Consider the following 26402-nt stretch of genomic DNA (forward strand, 5'->3'; position numbering starts at 1 on the left):
AGTTTGCCGGTTTAAATTACCCTGCACTGCACCATTAAATGAGACTGCTCCGCTTGCACCTTCTTTTATATCTTTGTAGTTTGAACGGAGTACATTCATGCCATCAACAGTGCACGAATCTTGTGCTATCGGCCTGAGATCCATTTGAATGAACTGCTAAAGCTTCTTGTTTCGGACTAGGTAGCTAATAAATAAATTTACAAAAATTATATCTTAAGTACTCTCGCGTTAGGTACTGATCCTTCCCTTTCTGCATGAAGCATTCTCACTCAAACCACTTTCCTCCACCAAGCCCTCAGGCAAATCGCGAAACAGAACTACAGAAACTCTCATCAGCGGTGAAGAGCGATTCTGGCGCGATTCCATTGCTTTCCTCAATCAGCTCTGCATTTCCGCCCTGCCATTTCCGTTCCCCGGGCGTCTATTTCCCCGCCGCTTGCCTATAGCCCGTTGCGCCACACGCCGGTCCCTCTGCGGCCATCCAGAGTGCTTGCGTTGGTAGGCGCTGGGGAGTGGCTGCGTTGATTTCGGGGCGGTTCTCGGCAAACAGTCGGCGCGGACGAGACACCGCTCCCTGTAAGCGGAGCTCCGGTGATGGACCAGCTTCCGCTAACGACGAGACGCATTTGCGGACCCGGCGGCGCCACCACCGCAGCGAGCGTTAAACTTTTCGTTCGATGTCCTCTGTCTGACGCCCGTCCCACCACACCGACCGCAAAAGTGCTACTGCGAAAGAGAGGATGCGTTTTCTAGGAAACCGCGCCTCCCAAAATTGCGGGAACCGCTTGCTCAGATGCTTGGGTCAGGGCTACTTCTACCTGATAGAATATGTGTGGTGGACAAAGTGATTTTATTGTAGCATTTTCTTCGTACAAGTGCCTATTTTTTTCGACCCGAGTCGATAACCGAGAGAAAACAGTGGAATCATTCTCAAGTAAACATAGTAAGGGAATTACTTACCCTGGGACATGTCAGTCAGACCTGCACTCTTCGGGATAAAAAGAAGATGTAGGTAGCTTGAATCATCGCCATTAGAGCGCAGTGTTCAAACAGGCTCACAGGTTGAGGGAATCCGTAAAAAGACACCATGGACGAGCGCACTAAAACGCAGCTTGCCATACAGGGCTTTAGGTCGTCGTTCTGCAAGCGAATTTCATTTATCATTAATCTCTTCCACTACATTACGCACGTATTTATTTATCCCTCCTATTTCACTCTGAAAACTCTCTTAAAGTTAATCATCTGATTGCTAATTTGCAAGCCCGTCGAATGTGTGCGCACTTTTAAAGCTATCTTCACTGTGCTTATGACGCGATGTCTAGCTCATTCCATTTATTGAAATCGATGTGGGGACTCTAGACCGAACATCATGATGAAAAGACATTTCGTAAGAGAACTCCAAGACACCTTAAGTGCTACTTCAAAAAAAAAAAAAGGATGTTCAGTTGCAACATTAGCTATTGGCTGCGGACAGGCCACATTACTTTTCCTCAATTTTACAGGCGAGCCGAAGCTATGAACCCTTAGGTTATTTAGACCTTCACAAGTTACTCATTCAAACCATCGTTCCCTTAACCAGTTAGAAACCAGTCTGATATTGTGTTATAGATGTGTATAAAATTACCAAGGCTTTCCAGTGGGGAACAAGGAACATGCTCGAATCTTGTCGCTTCGAAAGGATGTTATGTGCAGCTTCAGGTCCGTACAAGCTTTCGTCTAAATCCGAGTAATACATGAGCTAAGGAAATAATGGCGTTGTTTCGCACCATTTCTTCTTCGCAAGCGTTAAGCACTCACCTTTGTGTAACGTTCTTTCCTGGTCTGATTTCAACGATTTTAGGATGTACTAGTCCTTTTCTACGAGCATATCTTCGAAAAAAACGTGTGTTTGTCCTTTTTTCATTTTGTGCCTATTTCAATTAAGTTTTCATTTTTTTAATTATAGCATAATTCACTTCGTATGGTTGAGTATACATTCAGAACTCATTTATGTTTAATGAAAACAGAGAAAAGTGTATTGCAACGAAAAAAAACAATTTTTTTTCCCGAAAAATGTTGTATAACATTTCAGTAAACAGACATCAGACTTGCAATAATCACTTTTTTATTACACCTTGTTCGAGAGGACAACAGTCTCCTTTCCATTAGCGTCAGTCCGTGCACAAGAACTGGTTGTAACAACATACACCGCCACTTCATCACTCTCACCTGTCGCACAGAGTGCGAAGTAAGATCACCTGAGCTCACACACAAAGCGCGGAGCAGCCCCAACATCTGGATCGATCGAAGACAATATCAAACAAACAGAACACAAGAAGGCGATCGGGTTTACCAACGAAACTGGGTACACGCAGAAGAAGCAAGCAGTCGCCGCCTTGCAAGCACTGGATAAAGAGCAGGCTACATTCGCTACAGGACGGTGATGGGCAGTCGCATGCTACAGTTCTGCTCCAACACACACTCGTCATACGCGGCACAGACCCCCGTGTGGTTCTATAGCGGTCGGGGAGCAACACTACAGGGTCGCTGCTCGGCTTTTTCGAAGGGAGAACTAGCTATACCGATGTAGGTGTAACATTTTCCACTGATTCTTGAGATTTTTGCTGGTTTATTGTTACATAGAAGCTACCCTGGCTGCCTTAGTACTAGGCAAATGTATAAAATTCTCTTGACCGAAAACGTTCTCTGCACTTCGCAAGAACTTCATCGAAAAGGTTGGGTCCCTGCCGAGGCGGTGGAATTTCGATGGAGGCGAAATTCTAGAGGCCCGTGTACTGTGCGACGTCAGACGGTCGAAATTTCCGGAGGCCATCTCTACGGCATCCCTCATAGCCTGAGTCGCTTTGGGACGTTGAACCCCCCTAAACCATAAGAGAATTTGCTTCAGTTTCACAGCAAAAACACAAGGAGTGAAATCTATCTTTGAAGCCAATGTGATGGTAATTTTATACATATTGATATTCAGTTCAAGTGACTAATATGCTTTCAAGGATTTTCCACTTGTTGCAAAGGAGCTCTCTCACGGACCTTCAATTCCTTCGTGTGCTGCAGACTTTAGTTTTAAACGCTTCTATATCCTAAAGTAATTCATTTGTTAAGTTCCTTTTTTTTTACTTCACCCGTGCAGAAAAAATGTATCAATCTAGGCCAGTCATGTAACTTCTTTCCTCGTCATGAATAAATTATTTGTCTCATGCCAAAAGCAAACAAGAAACAACGATGAAGCAAGGCAGTAAAGTGAAAGCAAATGCTTTTCTTGCCAAGAAACTCCTTCTTGATCGCAGTTAACATGCAGTTTTTGAAGACCTAAGTGTGTGTGTAAAGTTTTTTTTTCTGTCTTCTACTAGTAGCATACATAGCATGCAGAAATTGGGACCAATTTTTCACATCCTGTACACATTACTTACTTCGCATACACACTCTTTGACACCGCCACCTCACCGATGACCTGTAGTTGGTCCGTTTCTAAATACTTATTTTCGCTTAAGGCTAGGATTTGGACATCGGATGAGCGATGAAACAGCTAATTGGCTTAACCCTTGCGCAAAGCTGTTATCAAAACCTTCGCGTAATGGTACGTATTATTTTGTCTTCGCATGATGGGGTTAAAATTATCGCGCACTAAGATGTGCCCAACACCAGCTTTCTTCCCTCTGCCTAACATAAATCCTCCTGCCCAATAGCAACGAAGCGAGATGGATGATTTCATTACCAACAAAATTTTGAGCTGCCTCTTTATTTTTTTTAAGAGGTACATATAAAACATATACTAGCTGAGACTGTTACTGAAAGATTCTGGCAATGGCTCCTGAAAAACTCGAAGCTTGAAAGGTTTTTTCTTTTCGTACCAAACACGACTTTTCGGGACATACTCTCAGTTCGGACTCAACAAAGGCTACATTTTTTTTCTGTTTTCTAAAGGCTAATGAAGTTTGTACATCTATGTAGCATTACAACAAAACCACGTTAACGTGTAACTGGGGCCAGCATTCCGATTTTACTTTTCGTTCTGAAGCCCCTTCTTCAACCTCCTCATACAGTCAACACTGACCCTTCTGTACAAGACACACAACAAAGGGAATCGCCCCAACAGTCGGCCATATCGGGCCTTACCAGAAGCACACGCATGCGCATTTGCCCATCGCCGACCACGCACCGAGAGGGAAAACGCAGACACGCTTTTGCTGTCTCAAGTCAGGCACCAGTGTAAGTAGCGGCGGCTCCGGGAATCGACTTTAGGGAAGATTCCGCGAATGTATCGTCGTCTCAAAAATCTGTACATGACATCGAGCTGCCAGAACTTACCGCGGAAATAAACATGCGGGCAGCGTGGTTATATACGGTAGATAAGTGTAATCGAGAGCGAAGCTATAGCAGCTCGCATAAGTAGTGGAAAGAAGCGGTCGGAAGGCTTCAAAACGGCGAGGGGAGTCAAACAGCGGTGGACGAAAACACTGCGAAGCAACTAAAAAAATGGAAACTAGCATGCCGTCAGAAAGTTCGGCAGAGTTTCAGCCTAGATGTCTTTTCATGAGCCCAACCGCGTTAGCCTAGTTGCCCTATCGTCAGCGCAACCGCGTTTTGATAGCCATATTGATTATTCGGTTCCGTTATAAGTATATGCGCTGTCGCAACGTGAGGCAAAAGATCTCAAATACATTCGGCACAGCACGGTTTACGTACAAAATTTAATCCTCTGCTTTCTGCAATTTTAATCACAAAGGTAGCATATTCTGACGGACTTCCTTGGACAAATTTAACAAACCAATGTGCGATATTTTTTGTCAAATTTTATGTATATCTGCCGCTTTCAAATCTGCGTTATATGGTTCGCATTAAAATTTCTCATGCAGTGACAGCTAATAGACTAAGGGTATTCAATGCATGTAAATTTATGATCTTCATTACTGTTGGTAGAAAGCTGCGCAAAATTTATATCTGCTGTAAAAAGTGAGGGGGAAAACCAGTCTTTGCAGGGATGCGGGAAATGCTAAGCAAGGAAGTGGGCAGCACTTGGAACAAGAAGTTACAGCACTATATAAGCGTACGACAGACATTCAGCAGCGCTTGCAGCTAGCAAATAAGCGCTGCAGTTGAAACACGCAGCAACATCGTGGGTGCCAGGAATGCGTACCGCGAGAAAATTATGAAAATAATAACAAACGTGCAACACTCTTAAAGAATAAACAGTAATACAAATTAAATCAACTGAATTTCGCGTACATCAAATGAGGGCAATTCAGTTCGCGCGTTCAGCGCTTCTTGCAAACACTTCGAGATTCGAGGCCATCATCCGCGCTTCAACTTTCTCCTTCTAGAGCTCCTGAGATCAAAGTACCTGCCTCCATAAGGGCGTCGCTGCCATGCGTCTGTCCCTCCTTATACGGCCGCAAGCATGCTGCGCAGATCATAGTCCGGTCTCCGGAAACAAGCTGCGCTTCCGAGTGGCTTCCAACCGGATGTCCGCTGTACGCGACGTCCGGCATGACCGGCACCCTAGGGATTCTCACAAAGGCGGCACACATCCGCTGCTGCCATGCTGCGTCCCTCACTCTCTCTGAGGTATAAGCTCGGTTCCTGTATCCCCACGCCATTCGCTGTCGCATATGGCGACCGGATAACACATAAGTATATGTTATTTACACACACACACGCACACTCACGAACGCGAACGCAACCTCTCACATAATAGACATCACGGAGGCGGTCGCAGAAAGTAGGCCAACGAGAACTTGAGCAGCCCGTATCAACGCACGAAACTCTGCGAGTAGCTCCGTGCAGAGAAGTGCAGCGCAAGACAGAAGGTCGCCTGACGACAGTCTGCTCGCTTAACGACGCGAGCATCGCCATGACCTTGACGCTAGCAGCTTTTTCTTGTGTATTTTCTAGCCGCGATGTAAAGTTATGTGAAGGAAAGAGGCTTACAAAGCCTTCGAAACAGCTTCAAAAGATCACAGTACAGAACACAAATAGGACATTATTACAAAACATAAAACTGAGCAATGGGCAGGACACAGGAAAGAAGCAAACAGCAAACAGCAGTTCAATTCAGACAGATCTATGAGCTGCGAAAGAGGGACGGAGAGATTGAATGTGCAAAAAACGAACGCTGAAACTGGAATATGAAATTTCAAATAGAACATCTGAAACATGTTCGCCATACGTTAAAGAATAAAAGTTGAACTTTCAAATAGCAACGGAGGTCAACAACTTGCTTCACATTGAAGTGGAGAATGTAAAACTGCCTAATATAGATCAGTAGGTTTCCTCGTTGTAAAGCCAAAAAAGAATATAGCGGAGAACGAATTACACCTCTTGTTGCTGGGAGATATCGCGTCTACAACATCACATCTGGCACGCAATGGAGTACTCCCCATATAGGAATAAAATAAGCAATTATTTGCCCAATTGTCTCCAAGAATAAATAAAAAAATAAATAAATGGGTGCCTCCATGAAGGTATTGCACACAAGAATTCTAGAGCCTCGTATACGCAAAAGAAGGAATCGGAGTGTTTTTTGCTTTTCTCAGGGCGCTCGGAAGTCAATGTTAGCAACACCTCCGTCAACTGAATCTAGATACCACACATTCACCACCAGTTCACAAACACACAGCAGCCGAACAGCAATTAAAATTCTTAAATGCTAAAGCTTAGAAGCAATTTGTCCACCTAATGCTCGAAGTGAAGCCCTATTACAAGAATGAAGAAAGCAGTTGCGCAGTGAGAACACTCCGTGCAATATACAAGAACAACATCTGAAAATACTCTTTATGTATGCTATGGTAAAATAAGATCATTTACATCAAGCCCAATATGTGCACAATTGCTTGTCAAATGGGCCTGAAATTCGCGCACCAGTACTCGCGCGAGAAGAGCTCACAAACTGCAAAACAGAGATCACTGCGAACGTCAAACTGAATGCATGCCACTTATGTCGTTCTTTCACAACACTGAGATGCGCTGGGCTTCCATTGTGATGAGAGCATAGTTCGACACCGCGGCGCCATTCTGCGCTCTGACCACCATACGCACTTCTTGAAGGGTATCCAAAAGGTGCAGGTTGAAGCGCCAAGACACACAAGACTCCGCACATGACAGAACATTTGGGCCAGCATTCGCCGCAGCAACAGGGTATCTTTGTTCTTCTCTGCAGCAGAATAGAGATCCTAAAATCACCGAAATTTCGAGTAGCGCTGCGCACCGGGTAGGCGAAATACGCAATCAATGATAACACTAATTTCCACAAGTTTGGCTCCCGATTTTAATCGAAGTGGTGCCGGGTGATTGGTGTCCTTTAGAGGCGTCTCTTATCTGTACATTGAGTGATTGCTCGCAACCCAAAGAAGCTGACTATGGCCCGAGTTCACTTGTCTAATAGAAACTTGTCTTTAATGACTCACTGCACTTTTCACCATTACGATGTTTAATGTTTTGTTTTATTTTTGTTAATACATAGGCTACTCCACATACCACGTATGTGAACCTCATCACGTCATCAGGTGCTACAAACTGGATGTGAAGCTACTGTTCCCTGCCCCGAACTATCTTGGACTTAGACACCCTCTCCGCTAACTTCGTTGCTCTTACATGCGGATATACACATGTCTATCTCGTTTTGTAATCACCTGCATTTCATGCCCTTACTGTTTTTAACTGGTCATCACCGCCACCTTCACTCATTTATATTCCTTATTTTATCAAATGGTCCGAGCTGAACTACGTTACACTGCTAGTCAGTCCACTGAGAACATTTAGCCGAACTGAGTCTGTTCAGCTCTCGTCCTATTTGTTGGCACGTGCCGCACGAAGTAGATTCACAGGCAACAATATTCTGCGCCAATATGCATGTGATCAGGGCAATTGCAACGCTGTCAGCTGTGTATTTACCTAGGGCCTCTTAAGATCCCGGGACCCATGGAACAGAGCCGCGCTCTTTCCTGTATTCTGCAGAGAATTTTAAAGGCGGGAAGTGCAGCTAGAATCGATCAGCGCTCTCAACGCCTCCTCGAACTGAAGAGCGAAATATCTTGTGTATTTCGGTCTTCGAAGGAACTCTATCGTAATGAAGAACCCCTCAACAATTTCTTGAAGCAAACAAGAAAGCACGTGTAAGGGCTCTACCAACAGCGCTTAGTCCCAGGGTAGCTAAGAAAAAGTATATAGTGCTGCTACCTGCTTACCGCACTCGTTTGTGGAAGGCTCTCTTCTCAGTTCATGGCTCTCAAGCAGCGCGAGGTGTTCGGCGAGACTGCGCACCACACAGACGGCCTTTGCTGGGGTTGCCGTTTACGCACGTGCGCTCAACGCCTCGGGGCTCGGCAGTAGCTGTGATGGAGCGACGACCCGTGAAAAGAGTCGAAGTTAGTCACGCGATGCGGCGCGAAACCGGCACGTGGAACGAACGCTATTATAAATTTGGAGGCGGTCCAGCACTTGTGTCGTAGTCATGCTACTAGAAGGAGGAGAACGTAGGTTTAGGCGTGATCAAATGAGCGTTACTGTCAAAGAGCCGATGCCTATAAATGTGTGTAGACGTCCGCCCGGAGCAACTAACTTAGGCCTCAGTGGTATTCGAGTTGAACCTGTGTTCAGTTTATTTCGGCGAGAAAAAAAAAAGTGACGTGTGATAGTGTGAAGCTCGTCGCTAATAAAATTTATTTGCTTCCAAGCATTTTCACTACTACTTCGTTCTATTGATCGAAACGTCGGAGATTTGATTTTCAGAAAATTTCTCACAGTGTTTTTCTAATTTATTTTCTTGCTAGTCTTCCTGCTGCTTCCTGCTTGTAGCTACCGCTACGTCAGCTCATAGTAGTTTTATTCGCAGTCCCTTGCAAATTCTCTCCCTAGAAATTTTGCCAGTAATTTTATTCAGGTAACTAGTTTGCTCTAGCGAGTCCGGACAGGAAAGTTTCTACTATCGTATGCCAACAGAATCCAAGGCAGATTTCCAATTTTTTGAGTTCTTCCTTGTACGCTAGTAGGCTCTACACACTGGCCGATCGAGTATTTAAACGAGGACTTCAATTTTCTTTCTGACAATTTGCCCCTCCCATAGATACGCAGCTTAGAAAATGCGTATTTCATTAGACTTCAGCTAACGATTATGCGTCTTTTCTGAAGAATACTAGCTTTGGTAGGAACAGTCCAGCATAACGAAAAGGCTGTAACCTGAAACGTAATTTTTAAATTCATTCGGTCGTACGTTGTAGAACAAACTGAAAAACCAAGGCACCAGAATTAGCTGAACACATGACCGCGCTGACATAAATTAGGTGCTATTGAAAAGCGCAATTCTGTGTTGTTTCTCTGGCGCGCTTGTTTTTTTCACTGGTTTCACAACGTATGGCGTTTACAAACTAACCCGGGTGGCTACTTAATTACAGTTGGTCGTTATATGAATTTCTTGCATTGCTGAATTTGACTGTTGATAAGAATGAGAGTTCTCATTTTTTGTTACTAAATTTTGACTTTACTTGCGAAAGTACACTTTTATTGCCCTCTTGTTCGGACTTACAGTGATTCCCCTTTACTTCTGCTGAAATGATTTGCGTTCTCCATGCCTGTTTTTAACATAGAATATGTGTTTCTTTGGAAGCAAAATATGCTTTCAAGAACTTTTAGACATTCCCCACGCTTCCAACTATGCTAGCACAACGAATAGATGCGCACATTTTGAACGTACAGTGCACAACCACTATGTGCTGAAAACTTGTTGGGAAAACGGCTGCAAATATGTCGTGAAAGCAAAATATTGTATTTAACCGTCATCCATGCAGTGCGCAGCGCATTTAGGATGCTTCCTATATTGTCTATAATCACTGAGGTAGGTGTGGGAGCCATGAAACAAGGTATCTCTATTCGGTCGCCTCTGTTAGCACCTGAGCCCAACCCGAAAGATCTCCAACCTTAGTTTAAGTGTGAGCCAAGTGAGGCTTTGAACAAGACCTGGAAATACCTAACGCGTCTAAGCGCTCTGAATGCAGCGAGAACGACTAAAGCCTGCGGTGCAGGGTTAGTCTAAAGTTAAGGGCTAGCGTTGGTGTTGCCGTGATCACAGTGAGCCGGAAACTTTCAGTCCCCAGATGTCGTGCAAGCACTTTGGGGCTTCAGAGGTGGTCACATTAGATACTTCTTAGTTGTGGGCAACCATGGTGCCCGAGGCGCTGCAGGTCTTGCTGAATTGCCTTTGAGGCTGCCGTCACTGCCTAGACATAAAGGCTGGCTGTTACCGCTTGATGCTGAACGCCTGCTTCTTGCCACAGAGCAGCTTCCGGAAGGCGTTCCTAAAGTCCGGGCTGAAGATGGTGTAGATTATGGGGTTGAGCATAGAGTTCACGTAGCCAAGCCACAGAAAGACGCTGAACGCGTAACCGCCGGACGAGCACGACGTGCAGAGAGTCATGAGGAGCACGTTGACGAAGAAGGGCATCCAGCAGACGACAAACACGCCCGTTATGATGGCCAGAGTCTTGGCGGCCTTGCGCTCGCGCTTGGACTCGAGCGACTCGCGGGAGATATGCGGCTGCTGCTGCTTGCGGTCCTTGCTCTGCAGTGGTGGCCGCAGCGGCGCCCCGTCGTTGTTGCGTGAGACGTCAGACTCCTGCGTGGTGGTCCCGCCGCTACACGAGTTCGGACTGTGGTTTTCGCCGGCCACGATCACCGATATCTCGACGTTCGACGACGGACTCTTGGCCATCGCCAGCGGCACCTTGCTGCCGGGCTTGTGGCGGATTCTGCGGCGAGCCACCTGGTAGATGCGCCAGTACAGCAGCAGGATCAGAACGAGAGGCACGTAGAATGTGGCGCACGTGGCGAAGATCTGGTATCCCACGTCCTGGCTGACCATGCATATCCGGTTCACCTGAACCCTGTGCTGGAAGTCCGGGTCCTTCCAGCCAAACACGGGCGCCACCGACACCGCGACGGCCACCGCCCACACCAGCAGGATCATGAGTCCCACCTGACGCGCGTTCCGCTGGCGAACGTAGTCCACTTGGGCCACCGTTCGGTAGCGGTCCATGGCGATGGCGAGCAGGTGCAGGATGGACGCGGTACAGCAGAGCACGTCGCAGCAGGTCCAGACATCGCAGAGAGCGGGCCCAAGTGCCCATTCTCGGGTCACCTCGGCCACGGCGGCGAGGGGCATCACCAGACAGGCCACCATCAGGTCGGCCACGCCCAGAGACAGCACCAGATAGTTGCCGACGGTGCGCAGGTTGCGTTCCATAAAGATGGCCACTATGACGAAAACGTTGCCCACTACAGTAGCCACAATGATGAGGCCCAGGATGCAGGCGATCAACACGGCCACAGCCAAGCGCAGCTCTCGCGGTAGAGCCTCCGGTGAAAGCGAGTCATCGCCCGCGACGGCTGCGGCCGAGTTGTAAGACGACGCGTTGTGGCCTGGCATTGAGAGGTTCAGCGCTGTCACGTCACCGCCTAGTGCGTTGTCGAACATGGCGACCCACAAGGACGTCCCGTTTGCTTCGGCGTCGGTCCAGTTACCACCGTCCGTCCAGTTGGTCACCGCAGTGGAGGTGGCTGTCGGGTTCGCAATGCGAAAAAGAATGGTGCTGGCGTGCCAAGCATTTTCAAAAATGCTCGGCGGTGTTTGGTTCATCTCTGCCTGCAGTCACGTTGCGGCATTCAGGAACAATGCGCACTCTGTTCCCGTCTGCCTAGCTCACGACCGTCTTGGTGACTCGTCCCTGCGAATAGCGAGTGCAAGTAGTAAGTTCATGGTGGTGGTTACTGGAACAACATAATGAAAGATCGAACGACAAGAAAACACAATGGAAAAAGAATTTCACCCCCATTTATATTAAAAACTTCAAACATAGTAATGGGGCCACTGTACCTCACTGCACCTTTGAAGCACACATGGGAAATTGCCAGCCGATTGTTGTGAAATGAAGGCTAACACTTTAATAGTGCCCTCGAGAAATTTATCAAGGGCAGACGTCATACGATATTCTAGAGGGAGTTGAAATGCTTCACGGAGATTCGTAAGTGAAAACCACACTTCAAAAATAGTAACAAACCGTCACCTTGAGGTAACCGTAACATATTACTAAGATACAACCGACAGATTGCTTTTGTGCACTGAAACGAACAAGTACTAGTGCTGTTTTGGCAGTTAAAAACTGCCAGCTTTAGCTCATGCTTGCTTTCCAGAGTTCTTGTGCAAACGTGCTTGCCGTTTTTAACTTTAATACTTGAAATGCTTCACGGAGATTCGTAAGTGAAAACCACACTTCAAATAGTAACAAACCGTCACCTTGAGGTAACCGTAACATATTACTAAGATACAACCGACAGATTGCTTTTGTGCACTGAAAACGGACAAGTACTAGTGCTGTTTTGGCAGTTAAAAACTGCCAGCTTTAGCTCATGCTTGCTTTCCAGAGTTCTTGTGCAAACGTGCTTGCCGTTTTTAACTTTAATACTTTAGAAATGGGTTCCCGAACATTTTTCTGGTCTTCATTAGGATACGTTTTGATTCCTAGTTCCCAAAAGCGCTTCCAAATATTTTCTTGTTTCCTCGTTTCACAAAGTGTTCTTTTGTTGACGCTTTACAGCAAAATGCATGTTTAATTTTTTTATGCTAGGACATCGTTTCGGTAACGTCCATAAACTTCGGACAACAATCCCCAACGTCGGGAAGATGCAAATAAATTCCTCCATCAAGACGAGGAAAGAAGGACGTGGGAAACAAAATGCAATTTATCTCGCACAGATATCGCAAGGCCACGCCGGAATCGGCAACAAATGTGAGAGCGAAAGAATGTTCTTGATGTCCCAACTTGAATATTTCGCTTGTCTTGCAGCGAACAGAATAAAGAATCCCTCTTCGTTCGTGTTAAACCACCGTTTCGGAAGAAAAAACGCGGCGTCATAAATTTCGTTGTCAGCCACTTTAAGCCTAAGTAGGCCGCTGCAGAAAGAGCGATAGGGTGGCTCTGACATTCATCAGCCGAAGAGAATGACGTTCCTTGCGTGTGGTCACCTAGAAACGCATTTATATTTCAGTAACCAAGAACAAGATAAAGTATAATTGTGCAAGGTATTTAAGTTTGAGAAGTTTCGGTCGTTATCTATCCGCTGTTTCAAGCATTATTTAGCTCCGCACAGATTGTTAGAAGCTCCTGCTGCCAGCTATCGTGTTGCGATGACCATCAACTAGGGTTATGTTAACACAAACAAGTGTTTTGCTTAGTTGTTTGCGTCTGAGTTCGGGGAGCGCAAGTAGCAGCAGCATGAAGCTACATCAAGTTCCTTTGCTATAATGTCTTTTTATTTATTTATTTATTTATTTATTTATTTATTTATTTATTTATTTATTTATTTATTTATTTATTTATTTATTTATTTATTTATTTATTTATTTATTTATTTATTTATTTATTTATTTATTCAATAAACCTCTAAAGGCCCTCAATCGAGGGTATTAAATAGGGGGGAGCAATGACGCACAACGCAAAATAAGAATGAGCAAGCACCAAGGTGCAATACATAAATACAAAAAGCACATGTAGAAAACAAAACAAGAAACAAACAAAAACCTGTAGTATACACTGTAATTTACACGAAAAAAGAACAGATAGCGTTTTAGAGGCAATAACAATCGCAGGAACAAAACAAAATAATAAAACAGCTAAATGCAGCAAGTGGTACAATCAATTAGTAAAGCTAAACAGACATTTGGGTTAGAAGGTCGTGAAACTTGTTAAGATCCTTTTCAGAAGCGATGTGTGATGGTAGATTATTCCAGTCGACTATAGTACGTGGTACGAAAGAGTTAGCAAAAGAAGAAGTGTGGCATGATATGCGTTTAACTTTCAGCGGGTGGTCGCGACGTGGAAAAAAAGATTCAGGTGATTGAAAAAAAATCGTTATGGAGCAGAACATGATGGTAAAGTTTATGGAAAAGGGTCAAGCGTGATAGTTTGCGGCGATGTGATAAAGTATCAAGTTCGGCGCGAGCCTTTAGTGCGGTGACGCTAGTATGACGAGAATAATCAGAAAAGATGAATCTAACGGCACGTTTTTGCAAAGATTCCAAGTCATCTATAAGGTATGCTTGATCCGGGTGTAAGGTATGCTTGATATTCCATGTCAGGAGCACAGGATGACTGATGGTTAGACATTAGTGAATGATGCTGTGACACGCTTATTTACAAAAAAAAAGAAAAGAAATCATTACCAATAAAAATATACAGAGCACGAAAAAACCATACCCACAAGCCATTTAGTCTCGATCTGTTCTATTAGGATTCACCGATCTCTACAGGCTCCTCTTCGTTCATTTCAATTTGTGTATGCCCTTCCATGGGGTAGACGCAGTTGTCGAAATATCCGTTTTGTACAACGCTGCCAACAACTGCCGAGATATCGGGCCGCTGCTGCTTATAGATGTAAAATTTCCGAAAATTTTGAATGCTCGAAAAAATTGGGGCAAAAGAACCAACTTAAAATTTAAAACTTTGGAGTGATGCTCAAGACAGGAATATGCAGATAATTTGTATGCAGGTCAGCCAAAACTTTGTCATCGAAAATAGTTTTTCAAGAATTCTTGCTCAAATATAACGAACCTGTTGGCCTGGCTTCTCAGAGACTCGCAGCCAAGGTGAGGCAAAGAAGGCGCATTGCGGAACAAACACTGAAGAGTGGGAGTAGTAACCACCGGAGGGTAGCCTGTTCTGTTCTAGAAGCTCTCTAGAGGGGAATCTATCAAAGTTGTGAGATCCAAGAGTATGCTTTCAAAATCTGAATGTTTGGTTTTATGGGGTTTAACGTCCCAAAGCGACTAAGGCTATGAGAGACGCCATAGTGGAGGGCTCCGGAAATTTCGACCACCTGGGGTTCTTTAACGTGCACTGACATCGCACAGTACATGGGCCTCTAAATTTCTCCTCCAAAGAAATTCAACCGCCGCGGCCGGGATCGAACCCGCGTCTTTCGGGTCAGCAGCCTAGCACCATAAGCACTGAGCCACCGTGGCGGCAAAATCTGAATGTACCAAGGAAAAGAAGGCTGGCAGAAAAGCCTGTCAGCGTATTTTTTACAAAGGTCTGTTGACTACATTGAAACATCGTTCAGAAGGTGCTTGATGAGCCACTGACACAAAAATTGTGATCGTGTGGGACGCCTTTGTTGCTAAGAACTAAACTTTTCTTGCCGCCGCGGTGGCTCAGCGGTTATGGTGCTCGGCTGCTGCCCCGAAAGACGCGGGTTCGATCCCGGCCGCGGCAGGTTAATTTCTTTGGTGGAGAAATTCTAGAGGCCCGTGTACTGTGCGATGTCAGTGCACGTTAAAGAACCCCAGGTGGTCGAAATTTCCGGAGCCCTCCACTACGGTGTCTCTCATAGCCTTAATTGCTTTGGGACGTTAAACCCTATAAACTAAACCAAACCTAAACTTTTCTTGAAACCTGCGAGCTTCGAAGGGTCGCATTCGAGCTGCCCTATATTGTACTCGCTAAGCGGACTACGGTCGGCTGTTGAACATGGTGGGGTTGCAGGCAAACAACGTTTGAAACAAATCGTAAAAAATGTGCAATTTTTCTGACGTGCTCTCCGCAGAGGTTGAGATGCTGGAGATCATTCTGATGGGCGCTGCCGCGATGGCTCAGTGGTTATGGTGCTCGGCTGTTAACCCGAAAAGCGCGGCTGTCGCATTTCGATGGAGGTGAAGTGCTACAGGACTCTTTGCTGCGCGATGTTAGTGCATGTTAGAGAACCCCATGTGATTGAAATTATCCGGAACCCTCCACTACCGCGTCCTCACAGCCTCAGTCGTTTTGGGACGTTAAACCTTATAAAACCAATATTCCGATGCACCACGCTTTTTTTTCTATTATCACCAATATTATTACTTACCAGCTTAGATTTTTTTCCCAAATGAAAAATTACCTCTTTTCTTTTCTTGAGGAAGCAAACTTTTTGCACATTTACTCAATGCCGCCGCATCTTCATATAGAACAGAACATTGCACCATTTTTATTCGGGCCTCCTTTAATCATAAACTAATTATTTTAAAACAGAAGACAGATACTAAATATAGCGAACTTTTTCCCGTTTTGCCTTTTTGACGCAACCGTCCATAACAGTTTCAATGTTCACTTGGGCCACTGCTCAATATCTCATTTACGAGCCCTATAGACATTGCCAATTTCCAATTATCGGCAAAAAATTAATGCTTTAGTAATTTTTGAGGAAAAGAAATGGCGCAGTAAATGCGCCATTTACTTTCCTCAGAAACAGCACAAAATCTTGTTCCCCAAGTCCTCGGTTTTTTCCGAGCACTCTAATCACTACCGCAGCCCTACAACTGGCGCAAAATGCAGCCAACATCCTAGTGAATAATATGACGTTGCCCAGGGAATATTAATTGGAATCGTGTGCACATTAGCTCAAAGGTTCCAATCTGCGGAATGAACATGTTTGTACCCTGCAGTTTATGTAAATTTTACATGTACCATGCAGATCTCAGATTTCCCTGGGAAAAAAAAAATTCAGCTCGTTCTTTATCCATCTCAAGTTTTTTGTAGAAGCTTTCAGTGTTGAAAACACGAGAAATTCTGACGCTCAAGCTAAGGACTAAGCAACTAAAGCTCTCATACCATCTCTCATATTTGTCATGTACACAGCAAAAAATAAGAGATGCACGCACGGATCTTCAACAGTTTTTCCGTTCCCTACGTGCATTGTTCCACACGGCATAATTCGAAGCATTCTAGGGCTCCGTTTTCTGGCGATGGAATGCCCATAGCAACTGCGCAAAGAATTCCGCTGCAGCCTTTGTGGAGCTTTTGAAACGCTGTTACGCGCCACCAAGCTTACCCTGCAGGAGCTTATTCCTGGAAAGTAGTTCGCCGAGTTTTCAATTCACCCCTAACCTATATTATCGCACACCTCGTAATTAGGTAACACCGCCAAACCCAAGACTGCTCCGACTGGCATGCATTATTAATTTGTTTTAGCAGCATCCTCTTCTACTTGCAGTCTGTTCAGAAGGAAAACCACACCGGTACGCAAAGCCTTCGTGCAAAAACAAAAGTCTACGATCGAAATCACTTGAACACGAATTTCCAGCGCCCAATCACCAAAGCTATAATGTGCTTTGGAAGCAAAAGGAAAAGCGCCGCATTACACTGCGATGCTCCCCACCAAATGTACCAGCGCAGGAGGTTTCGCGTAGAAATACATGCATTTACGGCCCTTTCGAGCCGTCAGCGAGGTTCCGTTCAAGAAAAAGCACGTATATGCTAGCGGTGCTAATCAACAGCTAACCATGGCTGCTCTAATCGTAATCGTGAACGGAGAAACGAGAGGAAAAAGTGCGGTAGCCAACCTTTACTGTGCACACAAGACATATGCGAGCCGCGCCTGCCACCTAAGCACTCGAGTACTGATTGCTTCGAAGCCGCAACATACAGCGCACTCTAACGGCTAATTGTTTGCCCCCCCCCCCCCCTTAATATGAGAAAAAAAAAGAAAGAAAACGGTTACCTCCTATCCGCGGTTTCCGCGCTTATTCTCCTCAAACTGCTATTCCCCGGCCATTACAGACGAAGCTGCATTACAAAGGTTCCCGCATTGTTGCGCCAGCGTTTTGCCGCCATCCTCTCGAGCGTTTTCGTTTTCTTAGGTTTCCCCGCATTGCAACTATCTTGCCCTGTGGCTCACCACTGAGCGCCAAAATGAACAAGCGAGAGCGCTCTTGGCGCTCGTGGGCCGCGCTAAACAATACAGAGAGCTCGGTCTTTTGTTGCGGCCTGCCTCTGGGTCTGCGAGTGAGAAGGACACGGGGACGAGGACACTGAGGAGAAGAGAAAAAGAGAGGCTTAAAAAACGGTACGCGGAGCGCTCCTCTCTCCTCCGCACTCTGCAGCGAAGCCACAGCGACAACGACATGAAAGAAAAAGTGGCTCGAAACTAGAACGAAGCAAAAGAAAGAATCCGCTCAGTGTGGCGCCCTTCGTCTCAGGGCTTGTGCAGGAAAGTCGCCGCCGGGAGGACTTCCTTCACCAACGGTACCAATACGCGCGTCGCTTTCTCGGCGAACCGCTTTCACGCCGCTCTCGGCGCCTGCGCAGCCCCGAAGGGCCCTCAACGTGATCCGCACAAAGCGCACTGGCACGCTTCCGGCGTTCGGAGCGCCGTGGAAAGGAGATCTCAGCGTATCTCGACGTGCTCTTTTGCGCAATGCCCGGCTCGGGTAGGCTGTAGGTGATCTGGCAGTACTTCCTTGTCGCCTAAGGCATTCTTTCGCTCTCTTTCTATAGCCTTTGACCTTTGCCTTGCATTGGAAACACTTTTCTATTTCTGTCATCACCCACGCCCTGGGTCAGATTTATATTCCATACTTCTTTATCCTTGTCCCACCTCGAGCAAAGGAGTAGAATTCGATAGTATACTAAGTGCTCGGAGCAAAACAGAGTCAACAAAATGTTGGAGAGTTAAGCTTATAAGCTGTCTCGGTCATAACTTCGAGTGTGATCTTGAAGCTAAGATGGAAATAACGAATACAAAAGAGAACAGAATTGTAGATGCGGAGATAGAAATGAATACCGCGTTCTTTCTTACACATTCGTGCTGAAGTTTTAACGTCATATTTAGGCGCTTTGCCTCCAGGCTAACATATTCTGTCTTGAAACGTGGCCTCCATTTTACTTGAGTTCTTAGGCCTCTTCGCAACGTAAAGTGCGCAGGGGAATATTCACACTGATAGAAAACACAAATCATCAAAACCACGTAAAAGTCAAAACTTGCTTAGTTTCTTCCTGCTCCGCCTTCTTTGGGATCGAAGGTTTTGGTAAAAGTCCTATACGGGGGCTCAATTTTCTCTTGTGTACTTGATCGAAAAAAAGGAACTGATGTTATTTCTTTAAGAGGGCAAACTGCAAGCTGGAAAACAATTTTTAGTGCTTGAACATTCGGTGCCATTTCCTTGAGCTGCGTTGCCTTTTAAGAGAGATTTATGAACCGTTTTATGAGGCTGTGAACAACATGCGGAAGAGGGTGCGGAAATCTGCGGTAGAGATCAAAACTTCTTGGTAGAGCTCGCCCTAAACAATAACGGCTGCTCTTCGTAATTTTCTACTTTGCCATTACGTACAGCTTTCCTCATGCTCTAACCGAAGCTTTCTCCTCTCAAATCTTTTTTCAGTATTAGTACACAAAGGCATTTCTCTGAAAGCCTATGAAAAAAGACTCTGAACACAAAAGAAAGCTAGTTCGAGGTAAAAACTGATACACGCTGAGATGATCTGAGAAGATGAACAGCGTAAGCATATTGCGCTTTTTGAATGTTGCCTTCCAACTAGATCCTTTTCTGTTGGATGCTTTTCTGTCTTGTTTTCTCTTTTGCCACATCCCATCGAGTGAAAGTTGCCACTATTACTTTTTTTACTTTGGCTGGCTTTTATGAATTTACATAAATTTTATGCTTTACATTTGCCGTACTTGCCGCTTCACACTGGCTGGCTTTATGGTTCGCTAACGTTTTTTTATGATTTTACATTTTTGTGTTATAGACATTTCGCCATACATGGTGTGCCGTGTTTGATGAGTCGAAAACACGCGGTCGATTTCGTAGCAGTTTCTCTGCCTTCGACTATGCTGCTTTTCCCTATTCTTCCCAGAGGGCGGTTTTCGCGTTGGTGCCCCATGCTTGACTCGGCGTTCACGCGGAGACACACTCTGGTAATTTCACCTTATGGCACTTGTAGTCAGTGAAAGATTCCAAATTTTAAGCTTAACAGCTATGCCTGTTTCGCGCATCATAATCGAAACTTATCGTGGCCACCATACATTTACTTACGTTTGGGCGACTTTTGCTTTTATATAGCCCAAATGAACCTATAGACATGTTTCATTCATCGAATTGAACTCAAATTTTCTTCTAGACATCGCAGTGCCTCAGTGATTATGCTGCTCGGCTGCTGACCCGAAAGATGCGGGTTCGATCCTGACCGCGGCGGTAGCATTCCGGTGGAGGCGATATGCTTGAGGCCCGCGTACTGTGCGATATGAGTGCACGTAAAGGAACCCCAGGTGGTCGAAATTATCTGCACCCTTCCACTACGGCGTTCCTTATAGCCTGAGTCGCTTTGGGATGTTAATTCCCAGAAATCAATCAACTTTTCTTTTTTTCTTCCGTTCCTTTTGTCGCGTTCTACCCGTGTACGTTCTCCAACCAGTCTTTACTTGGCTGGCATCCGTTCTTTGTCTTCTTTCTCTGTCTCTCTATTTCTCCCCTGCAAGCTGACATCGCTCCCATTTTCTGAATCGTCGCATCTGTGTTTCAATACGTCACTAAATCACCGAGTTTGATGAATAAAATTGGCTTTGCGAGTGATTCTTTTTGGAAACAAGGTAGACGGAAGCGAGTATCCTGCTCATTATCTTGTCCGATTCTTGTCTTTATCGTAGCTTTCTTACAAGCTGCTGCGAACGATAAGTGAATGTAGAATTGGTCATGGCTTTATTCTAACGGAGCTGAAATCCTCCCGCACGGTCACTTATTTAAAATCTTCGTCTCATTCACAAATGCTTTTCTTCATTCGTAATGGTTGTTTGCCGAAATTTAATGCTTCTAGTTAAATATTAGATGACAAAACCTGAGCAATGCATAAAAAAGAAAAGTATCTGATGTTGTGAATGAATGGCTCGAAAATAACGTCCCTCAACCGCCACATCTAAAAAAGGAGGGTGGGGGGGGGGAAGGGGGGGGAGAGGAGCGATGCATGTTTTCCAGATAAGGGGCATTTCAGGCGAAATACTGAAAATATCTACAACCTGGCGATGTTGTTACAGCAGTTTAAATTGCCCCATGTTTCAGAAACTTGCACAACTAACACCATGGCCTAATACTTCATGGAACCAGATCCTCGATCTCTAAGTTCTTTCCTCGAGGCAGGCACGAACACAGTGCGCTTTTTAAAAGCAAGCGCGTGCTACAGCGCAGCAGAATTTAACTCACGTATATATATATTTTTTTTCATGCACCTAGGCGAAGCACCCTCTACAACACTGCCATTTCTTCCTTTTTTGCGTCCAAGTTGCAACTTTTGAACTTGCCCTCCATCGACCCTGAGCTTCGTTCGGTAACCGCTCAAGCGAAGCTGCTAACGCGGATAAAAAAATTTTGTTGCCATCAAGTCGGGAAGCATCAACGCACGTACTACACGTCGAGCCAGCACCTCTTTTCGAGATTACACACGTTGTTGCCTACCGTCGCGTCACGTCGAAGAGATGTCGCCACTTGCAGCGTTGCCGCTTCTTTCCGCGATCCCCGGCTGACATTGATGGAGGAGGTCGCAGCTCCTCTCCGCCACGGCAGAGCTTATGAGGCGTGCGCCTGTTTTGCAGGCGACAACCGCTTGACGGCGTTATCCGCGGCTTTGGAAGCCGCGGCTCGAACACAGCCCCTCGTGCTTCCGGGCCGCTTTCGCAGACGCCGTCGCCACCGCCAGAAGTGCCCACGATAGCTCCCTTTATCCCCCCTCTTTGCTGCGCAGCTTTCCGTGAAGCCGGGGGGTAGCCGACCGCAGCGGGCTCTTATTCCTGATGTCGAAGTTTTCGCCCGTCACCCGCGCAGCCTGCACGAGAAAGAAAAGAGTAAAATGCACTTGTTTTGCAAGGCTTTTTGGATAACTTGTGATCCCGATCAGTCATCTTTGTCAGGGCTACACAAAGGCGGTGCGCGCCGCAGTGTTAATTATCTCTTTTATTGGAAACTGTATAGGCGGCTGTGGAGTTTCTGCAGATCTCTTTTTTTTTCCTCCGCGCAACAATGACCAGAGGGTGCAATAGAAAAACTACGCTGTTTGCGAGGTCCCTTTTCCGCTCCTCTAGTCGCTTCTGTGATAACTCCAGCCACAGAGTCGTCGGCAATAAATTGCAGAAGTATTAGTGGGGTTGCACTCATGAAGTTATTTGCTGCCAAAAATTAAGTCTCTATGACTGCTCGCGAGTTCCTTTCCTATAGTTCGTGAGCTTTCACCGGGCGCTAACGTTTAGAATGTTTTCTTAGAAAGGCCTGCTACCATTTCCGTGCGCGGGACGCAAGCTTGAAACACACTTCCCAGCAGGCATTTCCTTACGTTCAACACAAAAATTTTGCTTAGAGTTAACAGTCGGTAGTAGAAATTTTAAAAGTTTCTCGGAACAATGTTTGATCACCACAACATCCACATACACAATTTTGAAAATCTGGAGTGAAATACTGGTTTACTATTAAGTTCTATCGTTAGGAAGTGACTCAACTTGAGGATTATGCTGACCTATGCCATGCAGCTATAGTGGCTTTGATTGGGGGGTGGGGGGGGGGGGGGGTAATATTCACGTATACTGGATGGTTCAACGCGTGACTGCAGCGTCGTCGACGTTATCCACCAGCCGCAGCGTCACGCATGTAATAGGATAACCACAGTTATCCCTACCACCGTGTGAAGCTGCGCGGCAGTTCTCAAGTAGCTTTTAGGTGGAGCGTGGATTCGACTGGTGCCACAGACGTTCGATATGAACTTTCTTTCCATTGCGATGCAAACTTCATTTTGAAAATAACTGCTTCGTCTTAAACTATGGAGACCCTAAACTCCTTTACAGTCATTTTAGGGTGCTTATTATAGTCGTGGACATTGGCTCCAGTAAGCAACGTGGAGTACTACATATCCACATGCGGCTCAAGCCACAATTTGCGAATAAGTAGGACATTTTAAGAAGAAAGCTCAACGAGGGCGGAAGGAGGCCAGCAGTCTTTCAGTTAAACTAGAAAAGAATGCCGTATTTCCAATTCAGAAAGGAGGTTTACGGTGCTTCACTCGTACGAAATTGTTATTGTGGAGCGTGAAACCAAGTCATTCAATTTTTGTACCCCGCCCACCGACCCAACCTGTTCCTTCGATCCTATTTTGATCTTCTAGTTAACTTGACGCATAGTGAGATTTGTCTTTGTTGCTTCTCGCTATGCTACATGAGGCAAACGGAGTGGGGACGTCAACGTCCATATAGCTCTTTTATAGCAGATATCACATAATAGTGCACGTTTTATCAATACACGTTTTGGATGTTAGCCATCATGTTTGTGTATAATTATCTGAGAGGGAGAAGTTTATTACTATTCAACTACATTTTGGGACATTACCGAAATTTTGGTGCACTACAATATTTAGAGCCAGGTGTCGTTTGGCGCCCGTACCTGTCTGTGTCTTTGCAAGCAACCCGTTAGCGGAGATGCCCCAGAAATGTTTACGGGAAGACAGATGGACAGATGTCCTGTTTTTAATTGCTTGTTCAGTCTTTTAGTTGCAGATAGTCTCCTGAAGTGGCTTTATTACGCACGATATAGCTATTGGTGCTTCTATTTCGTCGGCGCGCAAAGACAGAGTAACCACAACACTGCACAGCTGCACACCGCAGCTGATTTAATGCAAAACTCCACGGTTGTGTTGTCTCTCATATCATTTATTCGGTCCACTTGGCGTGCTCGGCACTGCGCACGGCATGCATTTTATAATGCGTGACAAAAGTTCGAAGTTTACAACGAAGTCGTTTTTCTAAATCGATAAGTTCCTGGGCCATTAGAACATGATTGCATGGCACTAGTTGATCCGCAATTACCACCACAGCTCTGCCGCAGCGCCACAATATTGCCACGTATCATTGTAGTGTTTGTTCGTTCACGCTCAAGGCTGCAGGAAAGGGTTGTTATCACTTTTGTTCGTGACGCGAGAAGCGACCGGACTAATCTCGATTGTTCACAGCCATGAACAGCTGCATCTACTTGTTTCTAGATTACTCAAGATGATCCCGACCTGTTATCTCGAAGTTTCCTTGCCGGCTTTAAATTGAACAATGCCGCGAGCGGCGGGCATTCGTAGTTCGACGATTGACAAGCACGCTTGTTGCTTACGCCGCCACCGAGTGAGTCAGTTCTTTTGTGGGCGCAAGTCAGCCCAAATAAAGAGCTTCGTTTGCAAGTATTTCTGGTGTCTTCCTGACCGCTGGACTGCCGTCACTACAACGTGACATCTGGTGGAGGTGCTGGGTAGCCTTCCATGTACCGGACACCCCCAGCAAGTCGCGACGCCAGCCCTTCGAGTCATTCACCGGAGGACTTGACTCCAGTCTACCACGCAGCCTCTTGGAGCCTCCAGCCATGACTTACGCCGCAGCAGTGCGCCGTCCTGCACCTCGACGACTGCACCTAAGCCCCTATCGCCATTAGCCAGCTGCGCTGGAGCGCCGCCCTCTCGCCCCAACTCGCCCGTCCTACGAGCGTCGCACACGGCCTAGGAAATGCGACGAGTGGAGAACACCCGACCAGCGCCGCCAACTATGCTTCCACTGCGGAGAAGCCGGTGACATTCTCCGGTACTGCCCATACAGGAGAATGGGCATCCGAGGATTTTTCTTACGACGCCCCACGACCCCGACCTGGCCTGCGACCAGCCGCAATTGAAGAGTTCTTGCGTCGGGAAGAATACTCATCGCCGAGCCGCCCATCTCGTTCTCCGTCGCCATCGTCACCGTGCTATGTATCTTCTAGCCGAGGCTACGCCGTGCGTGGACGCTCCCCCAGCCCCTGAAGGTTAAACTGAATAAAGCAGCCTCCGGAGGTGAGGTTGCTTCTGAGCGCAAGAACTAAGACCGTCCATCGACGAAAACACAAGACTATGCCTCAACTACGACGACGACCGCTACGACGACGGCCCCTACGACGACGACCCTACGACGACGACCCCTACGACGACGACGACACAGCCAGACTTGAAAGCTTTTACCGCTGCCCTTAAACCTTATTACGAACGCTAAAGGACTCCAAGTTCGCATTCTCCGCGTTTATTTTCATTTTAAAGCATCGAGACGATGCTTCTTTGCGAGGGGGGTAATGCCACGCATCATTGTAGTGTTTGTTCGTTCACGCTCAAGGCTGCAGGAAAGGGTTGTTATCACTTTTGTTCGTGACGCGAGAAGCGACCGGACTAATCTCGATTGTTCACAGCCATGAACAGCTGCATCTACTTGTTTCTAGATTACTCAAGATGATCCCGACCTGTTATCTCGAAGTTTCCTTGCCGGCTTTAAATTGAACAATGCCGCGAGCGGCGGGCATTCGTAGTTCGACGATTGACAAGCACGCTTGTTGCTTACGCCGCCACCGAGTGAGTCAGTTCTTTTGTGGGCGCAAGTCAGCCCAAATAAAGAGCTTCGTTTGCAAGTATTTCTGGTGTCTTCCTGACCGCTGGACTGCCGTCACTACAACGTGACAATATCAGCGAACCAGATTGATCCGCACCAGCAGCTGCATTCTCGGGGCGTGGGGCTGAGTTATCCATTACCCTAATAGACTTTTGTTCAGCAGTCGATGCTTAGCATAAGCGCTGTAGTTTCTCGATGCGTACAGAAGCAGTATAAGCCTAATGTAAATTTTGCCGTTTGAACCAGAAAACGAAAGTTCAAATTCAAATTCTTTATTTCTGCCTTGTAAAGATACAGACAGCGGAGGCGCAGAAAAAGCTGAGAGACAGCTTGACTAAGCCGCAGCCCCCTTTCGCTTGGCAGCAGCTTGACAGCAAGGCTTTTAATACAAAAGGCAGTTGCAAAGCGTGATAATAAGTATACAATAATGAGCAGGTACAAGAGAAAACGAAAGAACATTATACAATATTGACACAATATTCACATTGGGCAGACACAGGTAATGGCCGCAAAGAAAAAACAGAGAAAGAAGAAAAAAAAAGCACAAGACAAAAAATCCTACATGCTAGCATACAAAGCACGCAAAGACCTGTTTGACGAACTGAAAAGTTCTGGTTGGAAAAGAGGTCGATCGATGCAACATAGTCGATTGTCGCGTCGTGAATAGTTGCTGTTTCGGAAATTGCTTTTATATTTTCAGCCTTTAGTTTTACTGCTCATGTCGCTAAACGTTCACGGTGATTTCTATGAGAAGCGATAAATTTATTCTTTTTTTACGTGTTCCAGGCTAACCAAGCTGGGCAGTAAAATATGGGCTGCTACTAGCACGCAGCACACTACCGCAATCAAATTCCAACGCTGAAGTACTCACTAGACCAACCACGTTAGAGATCGTCTGCCTGACCGGTATGGTTTCTAGCCCTAATATTTTGAAAAGAGGGAATTGTCTTGAGCGCCAAATGCACTCGCCAGCTAATTAAAAAACAGAGGCACGTTAGAACGTTCGATTAGCATACCTCGATGGAAATATGGAAGGGTCGGTTGAGAAAGCTTACTTAAAGGGCAACTCCGTGAGTTCTTCGGAACTGATTGATGTATATTTATCAAATTTTCAATGTGGGTTTTCCTCTACTTTTTTTGTACACAATTTGCCACCTTTGCGGCAATTTGTTCTTGGGAGAATCGATTTT

At 45.9% G+C, this 26402-nt stretch overlaps 1 pseudogene across 3 annotated transcripts in view; it reads right to left on the reverse strand.

The window, feature by feature from the left end:
* Positions 1-2093: 2093 nt before the first annotated feature.
* The window catches only part of LOC149342109 (5-hydroxytryptamine receptor pseudogene), a 279261-nt pseudogene continuing 254952 nt past the window's right edge, over positions 2094-26402 (reverse strand). For all 3 annotated transcript variants that reach the window (XR_016283001.1, XR_016283002.1, XR_016283003.1), the window contains 2 exons: positions 21242-21608; positions 2094-11711 (listed from right to left, as the gene is read on the reverse strand). The product of XR_016283001.1 is annotated as a 5-hydroxytryptamine receptor pseudogene, transcript variant X1 (transcript). The remainder of the gene's footprint in view (positions 11712-21241; positions 21609-26402) is intronic.

This window comes from Amblyomma mixtum, chromosome 5 (assembly GCF_055824585.1).
Source record: "Amblyomma mixtum isolate Tamu chromosome 5, ASM5582458v1, whole genome shotgun sequence".
Lineage (NCBI taxonomy): Eukaryota > Metazoa > Arthropoda > Arachnida > Ixodida > Ixodidae > Amblyomma > Amblyomma mixtum.